Genomic DNA, 6,631 nt, shown 5'->3' on the forward strand with positions numbered 1-6,631 from the left:
TGCCTTATTGTATTCGCCATTCTTTTTAGAGTTTCCCTTTTTCCAGTTAGTTTTCCAGTTAGCCATAGTAGTAGTTTCCTACACTGGGGCACTACTACACTTTATTTAATTTTAGTAGTAATTTGTATTGAAGAAGCAAAGCCTACCGACTTGTGGAGGACTGCACAAGTACTCCAAGAATCGCTATACTCTGTTACTTCGATCTCCAGGTTTTTATTGAATTATTATTGTTATTGCCCATTTATTATTATAAGCATGTTTGCCGCAATGTTGATCTGTTTATGCCTTGCGTTTGCTTTATTTAATATGTCCGGCTAAACTACCGGTATCGGTATGTAACAACTTAATTTGATGGGATTTAATAATAACTAGTGAAAACCCTTTTTCTCAAATAACCCTTTAGGCTGAAGTTTTTAATCTAAATTTAATTAACTTTATCACAAAAGCGTGAAAAGCTATTTAATACGATTTTGCCACGAGAGTGGGAAATTAACTAAGGTGAGAACCAACAATCGCGAGAGCGTGAGGCTCGAGCTGGATAGTAAAAATTAGGCATTGAGTTTAAAAACAGCGAGAGCACTTTAAAAGAAATTAGAACTTATTTATTTTCAAAAAGTAATTTTGACTTCAAATGGGACAGCGAGAGCGTACAATCTGACTTAAAGTTATAGGCCGAATCAACAACCACGAGAGTGTGAGATAAAGTCTTTTAAATAAACATTTTCTACTGAGAGATATTTGGCATTTAAACTATTCACCGGTGACTTATCGAATCCCTGACGATTAATGCGTTGCATACTGATTCCTTCCATTAATTCTTTCTTAAATCCAAAAATTCCCCTTAGATTTACTATATTACCCCCGAACTTCTACTAATCAATTCCCTTAGCTAAACATAGTGACGTTAGTGACACTAGTTTGACCATAGGTCCCTGTGGGATCAATATCTTTTAAAACTAAAGCGACTAGACTGTCCACTTGCAGTCAAGTACCCGACAGACTATATTTTATATATAGCCAGATCAAGCGTCAAGTTTTTGGCGTCGTTGCCGGGGACCTATTTTAGTTGAATAGTGTGATTCTTTCGTTGTACGGTATAGACTAAGGTAAAAACAAAAACTAATCTTCTCTCTTTTCTTTCCCTGATTGTATGCCAAGTACTCGCTCACAAGGCGATAACTTAGCACCACCAATCCCTGAATTAGAGTGTTTCCTATACGTGAGACGCCGAATACACGAATATCAACAAAAGTACGGTATTCCCGATATCTCCTTTCCTCCTAAGTCAGAAGAAAAACCAAACATGGCTGAAGAAGGACCCCAGAATCGTCCTCTTAAATTCTACGCTACCCCGTCTCAACAAGAACCTCACAACAGCATTGTTGCCCCCGCTATCAATCAAATGGTGTATCTCAAGATGCGATAAGACTGCGCCTTTTTCCCTTCTCACTAAGAGGCAGAGCTTGGGCTTGGTTTCAATCCTTGCCCTCCAACTCCGTTACAACATGGGAGGAACTGAAGAACGTCTTCTTATCCCGATACTTTCCGCCGAGCAAAACTGCTATGTTGAGAGCTCAAATCAACGGATTCAGGCAAAAAGATGTGGAATCTCTCTACGAAGCATGGGAGAGATACAAGGACATGATGAGGATATGTCCACATCACGGTCTAGAAGACTGGGTGATCATTCACACATTTTATAATGGGCTTTTGTATAACACAAGACTTACAATGAACGCTGCCGCTGGCGGTGCACTTATGGATAAGCCATTCACCGAAGCCTATTAACTCATTGAAAACATGGCCCAAAACCATTGCCAATGGGGAGGTGAACGAACTCCAGTGGAAAAGTCCCAAACGAAGGGTGGAATGTACGAAATCAGTAGCCTTGACCATGTTCATGCAAAGGTAGATGCCCTTGTCCAAAAATTAGATAACTTGACCATACCACCCGTAGCCACCGTGGCTGTTGTAACTCCAGACTGTGAGTTATGTGGAAACCCTGGACACACTGCACAAGAATGTCAAATATTAGCAGGAGTCCCAACCGATCAAGTGAATTACACACAAGGAAATCCCTATTCAAATACCTACAACCCAGGTTGGAAAAACCACCCTAATTTCTCGTATAAGAATAACAATGCCCTGTATGCACCTGGCCAAGCACCAGCTGTTCCGCCTGGATATCAAAAGCCAGCTAATAATGCTCCTAACATGCCTAGGAAGTCAAATCTCGAATTGATGATGGAAAGCTTCATAGCTACCCAAGCTCAAACAAACAAGGACTTCTTGAACCAAAACATACATACTAGCGAGCAACTTAAACAACTAGCGAATAAAGTAGACGCCTTAGCCACCCACAATAAAATGCTTGAAACACAAATTTCACATGTGGCTCAACATCAAGCATCTACAATCGCTCCAGCTGGAACATTTCCTGGACAACCGCAACCTAATCCAAAGGGACACGCAAATGCCGTTATACTGAGGAGTGGAAAAGAAGTAGACGGACCCGTAGATCCAAGACTCCAAAACCCTGCCATGTATCAAAAACCAGATAAAACCTCAACTGAGCAGGTGAATGAACCAAAGAAAACAGAAGATAATACCCAGGAGGCCGAAGAGAAAGAGAAACCTTATGTGCCTCCACCTCCTTATAAACCATCCATTCTGTATCCTCAAAGACTCAAAAGTTCTAAAACTGTGAATCAATTTAGGAAATTTGTTGAACTTCTGAAGCAATTAAACATTACGATACCCTTTACAGAAGCCATCACACAAATGCCCTCCTATGCCAAATTTCTTAAGGAAATACTATCCAATAAGAAAAAGATTGAGGATGACGAAACAGTTACACTTAATGCCGAGTGTAGCGCCATAATCCAGAATAACATGCCTCCCAAACTAAAAGACCGAGGTAGTTTCTCCATACCCTGTGTCATTGGAAAATTCGTCATAGACAAAGCTTTATGCGATCCAGGAGCCAACATTAGTGTAATACCCTTAACCATTTGTAGAAGGCTCGGTATGGGAGAATTAAGACCGACAAAGATGTCTGTTCAATTAGCTGACCGCTCAATCAAATATCATGTCGGTATACTAGAGAATGTCCCAATTCGTGTAGGACAATTTTACATTCCTACCGATTTCAAAATCATGGACATTAAAGAAGATTCCAGTACACCTATCATTCTAGGAAGGCCATTCTTGGCTACCGCCGGAGCCATAATAGACGTAAAGAGAGGTAAGCTGACATTCGAAGTTGGAGAGGAAAAGGTTGAATTCATCTTAACCCAACTCTTACAAGCGCTAGCTATAGATAACACCTGCTATTTGCTTGATGTCATAGACGAATGCGTGAGAGAGATGGATATGGAAGAAACCACGTACTCTGAAATAATGAAAATCCAAATCCCTCCAATCCTTGAAGACAATAATTGGCATGAACCATACCAAAACGAAAGTCTAAGCGAATACTTAGCACTTACACCCAACCACATACCATGCCCAAAGAAACCTGACTTGGAACTAAAAACACTACCAAAGAACCTAAGATACGAGTTCCTAGACACTGAACTGAAAAGACCAGTAATAGTCAATGCTGACTTAGGATAGATGGAAACTGAGAAATTACTAGAGGTCCTAAGAAAATATCCAACAACGTTAGGATATAACATCGCCGATCTAAAAGGAATAAGTCCTTCGATCTGTATGCATCGTATTATGCTGGAGGAAGACTGTAAAACCTCTAGAGAGCACCAGAGAAGGATCAACCCAATCCTAAGTACCATAGTCAAGGATGAAGTAAAGAAACTTCTAGACGCTGGAATCATATACCCGATCTCCGATAGTCAATGGGTTAGCCCCGTTCATGTAGTACCCAAGAAAGGAGGTGTTACAGTTGTTAAAAACGAGAAGGGTGAATCCATAGCACAAAGAGTTGTGACCGGAAGTAGAATGTGCATTGACTATAGAAAACTAAACAAAGCCACTCGTAAAGATCATTTCCCTCTACCTTTCATTGATCAAATGCTTGAACGACTGGCTAAGCATTCTCACTTCTGCTATCTAGACGGTTATTCAAGATTCTTTCAAATCCCAATCCATCTTGACGACCAAGAAAAGATAACCTTTACATGCCCTTATGGTACATTCGCCTACCGACGAATGCCATTCGGCCTATGTAACGCTCCCGCAACATTTCAAAGATGCATGATGGCAATCTTCGCAGATTTTATAGACGACATCATGGAAGTCTTTATGGATGATTTTTCTGTTTGCGGGCAGAGTTTTAAAGGATGTCTATCTAACCTCGAAATGGTACTCGAAAGATGCGTGAAAGTAAACCTTGTTTTAAACTGGGAGAAATGTCATTTCATGGTTCAACAAGGAATTGTATTAGGTCACGTGGTATCTGACAGAGGAATTGAAATGGACAAAGCTAAAATCGAAATTATAGAGAACCTTCAACCTCCGAAAACCGTTCGATAAATAAGAAGCTTTCTAGGACACGCCGGTTTCTACCGACGTTTTATTAAAGATTTCTCAAAAATAACCAAGCCACTTACAGGATTATTAATGAAAGACGCTGACTTCATATTTGATGAAAAATGCTTAACAGCGTTCAACCAACTGAAAACATCTTTAATCACCGCACCCATAATGCAACCACCTGACTGGAGAATACCATTTAAAATCATGTGCGATGCGAGTGATTACACAGTAGGTGCAGTACTAGGACAAAGGAAGGATAAGAAGCTTCATGCTATTTACTATGCGAGTAGAACGCTTGATCCTGCCCAAATGAACTACGCCACCACTGAAAAAGAACTTCTAGCTGTCGTGTTCGCTTTGGACAAATTCCGTTCTTACCTGGTGGGGGCGAAAATTATCATCTATACCGACCACGCCGCTATTTGATATTTGTTAAGTAAGAAGGATGCCAAACCAAGACTTTTAAGATGGATCCTGCTCTTAAAAGAATTTGATTTAGAAATAAAAGATAAGAAAGGTACTGAAAACGTAGTAGCAGACCACTTATCTCGTATCGAAGGGAACAAGCCCGAACAAATCCCAATTAATTATGATTTCCCTTACGAACGACTCATAGCCCAAATGGAAAGTGATATGTCTGAACTGACATTAAACGATACATAAATAGAAGAATCCGTGGAAGAAGTACACGCGAATGCAACTCTGTCATGGTACGCTGACTTTGTCAACTACCTAGCCGTCAGAGTACTTCCACCGGACCTATCTTATCAACAAAAGAAGAAGTTCTTTCATGACCTAGAACATTATTACTAGGATGAACCTCTTCTTTTCAAAAGAGGGACCGACGGTATTTTCCGTCGATGTGTTCCTGAGGATGAAATCAATGATATAATCTCTAATTGCCATTCCGCCCCCTATGGAGGGCATGCAAGTACCTCAAAGACCTGCACTAAGATCCTGTAATCCGACCTATTTTGGCCTACTCTATGGAAAGACGTCCATAACGCGGTTATAAAATGCGACCGGTGCCAACGCACTGGCAACATCTCAAGACGCGATGAAATGCCACAAACAGGAATCTTAGAAGTCGAAGTATTTGACGTATGGGGGGTTGACTTCATGGGACCAATCCCAACTTCTTTTGGTAATAAATAATTACTCGTTGCTGTCGACTATGTCTCAAAATGGATAGAGGTTGTAGCCTCTCCAACAAATGACACACGAGTAGTGACCAAGTTATTCAAAAACATTATCTTTCCCAGATTCTGTGTGCCAAAATTAGTAGTCAGTGACGGTGGCTCCCACTTCATATCGAATATATTTGGAAAATTCCTTCTGAAGTACAGAGTCCGACACCGCGTAGCAACACTGCATCATCCATAAACTAGCGGGCAAGTCGAAGTCTCGAATCGAGAAATAAAACAAATTCTTGAGAAGACCGTAGGAATATCCAGAAAAGACTGGTCATCCAAACTAAACGAAGCTTTGTGGGCCTACAGGATGGCTTACAAAACCCCGATAGGAACCACACCCTTCAAACTAGTTTATGGTAAATCATGCCACCTCCCTGTAGAATTGGAACACAAAGCGCATTGGGCAATTAAAACCCTTAACATAAACTACACTTCCGTAGGCGAGAAACGGATTCTAGACATCCACGAATTAGAAGAGCTCAGATTGGACGCTTACGAGAATGCCAGGATCTACAAAGAACGAACCAAAATATGGCATGACAAACGCATTTCTAGGAAGGAGTTTAAATTCGGCGACGTAGTGCTGCTATTTAATTCGAGACTTAAACTTTTTCCAGGAAAACTCAAATCTCGGTGGTCTGGTCCTTTCGAGATCACCAAGGTTGTCACTAGTGGCGCGATAGAAATAAAAGGTAGAAATAGCGACCCTTTTGTAGTAAACGGGCAGCGCTTAAAGCATTATCACAATATAGAAAACAGAGACTATTCGAACAGTCTCAAACTCATAGAGCTGCCCGCTCAACCCCAAACCTAGTACAACGCGACACTACTGTCAAACTTGCGACATTAAACAAAGTGCTTAGTGGGAGACAACCCACCCTTTTTAATACAATTGACCACTGATTTCTCCTACTCGCACTAAGAAATGAGGACACTACTTTGTT

The 6,631-nt window shown here is 40.8% G+C and overlaps 1 non-coding gene across 1 annotated transcript; it reads right to left on the minus strand.

Moving 5' to 3' along the window:
- Positions 1–1,563: 1,563 nt before the first annotated feature.
- On the minus strand, positions 1,564–1,670 carry LOC127098876 (small nucleolar RNA R71). Its single transcript, XR_007793560.1, has one exon. It is a non-coding gene; the product is annotated as a small nucleolar RNA R71 (small nucleolar RNA).
- Positions 1,671–6,631: the final 4,961 nt, after the last annotated feature.

This window comes from Lathyrus oleraceus, chromosome 6 (genome assembly GCF_024323335.1).
Source record: "Lathyrus oleraceus cultivar Zhongwan6 chromosome 6, CAAS_Psat_ZW6_1.0, whole genome shotgun sequence".
Classification (NCBI taxonomy): domain Eukaryota; kingdom Viridiplantae; phylum Streptophyta; class Magnoliopsida; order Fabales; family Fabaceae; genus Lathyrus; species Lathyrus oleraceus.